The following is a 1,172-nucleotide window of genomic DNA, read 5'->3' as shown; positions in this document are numbered from 1 at the left end:
CTACTTCTACCTACCTCTCTCTCTCTCTCTCTCTCTCTCTGTATTTTTCTTGCTCAAGTTTCTACAGATTAAAATCATCACGCTCTGTTAACGTCGTTTGTGATGGGGAACTGCGGTTTGAGGCGTGATTCCGCGGCGGTTTGGGCCGACAACAACGACGACGGCTGGGTGAACGTTTGTGAGCTCCACCAGTCAGAGCAGCCGGAAAAGGAGAAGCTTCTCGGTGAGGTGCAGTTTAGATCTTCAGCTTCCTCGTCGGCGTCGTCGTGTACACAAAGACCGATGAGTAGTAGCGGTGGAGATCATCAGGTGAAGATAAAGATGACAAAACGGGAGCTGGAGGAGTTGGTAGAACCACGAGGCGGCGCTATGGACGCGTCGTCGGTGGAGGAATTACTGGCGAGGGCGATCGACGACGGTGATGATGAGCTGGTGGAGGAGCATCAACGGCCATGGAGGCCTGCCCTCCAAAGTATTCCGGAGGTCGATTAGTGTATTACTTTGATCGGTTCATTTTTGTTGTACGTATGATTCTTTCTTTCTTTTAAATTAATATATGCTTCTCGATCAGTATTCTTGGTGAAATGTAAACTTCGCAACCTAGAGAATTTGAAGTGACATAAGATGAGCTAGCTTCATTTAAAAGAAAAAGATGATGTTGAGGCCCTTGAAGCAACTATCGTGTCTAGCTACTTGGTTGAACTTTTGACGTTGGAACTAAGGTTAAATACTATATATTTGCACCGTCCAAATATAAGGGCTTGGCTGTTATACCGATCGTTCGGTATACCATGCCTATCACTAATGAGAAGGAGGTTCAGCATGGGATGGTTATAGTGGCGAAACGACATTACGGCCGGGAGGGTCCGGTTGGGTTTTTTAATAGGTAGTGCTAGAGGGCCTTAATAAGGTCTAGGATTTATGGCTTTAATCCTATGTGGTATGCCAAATCACCTATCCACATCATCAAATAAAAAAAATCATGCTATATCATTTTTAGGTAAAAATACAATCTTATCCTTTCATATTCAATGACTCTAGATTATTTTGTTTTTATTCTATAAAAATATGTTTTTAAGCCATTTTTTTCATTACTCATGCTTAAATTTAAAATGTGAAATATACACACACACATATATATATATATATAATTATACTCAGTTTGGAAAATA

General features: G+C 41.6%; 1 protein-coding gene across 1 annotated transcript in view; it reads left to right on the top strand.

The window, feature by feature from the left end:
* Positions 1-854: 854 nt before the first annotated feature.
* LOC101292774 (peroxidase 42-like) overlaps positions 855-1,172 on the top strand; it is a 15,830-nt gene continuing 15,512 nt past the window's right edge. The window contains exon 1 of the mRNA XM_004293240.1: positions 855-864. The gene's annotated coding sequence lies outside the window, so the exon portion shown is untranslated. The remainder of the gene's footprint in view (positions 865-1,172) is intronic.

Source organism: Fragaria vesca, linkage group LG3, assembly GCF_000184155.1.
Source record: "Fragaria vesca subsp. vesca linkage group LG3, FraVesHawaii_1.0, whole genome shotgun sequence".
NCBI lineage: Eukaryota > Viridiplantae > Streptophyta > Magnoliopsida > Rosales > Rosaceae > Fragaria > Fragaria vesca.
This window is presented reverse-complemented; position numbering and strand designations above follow the sequence as displayed.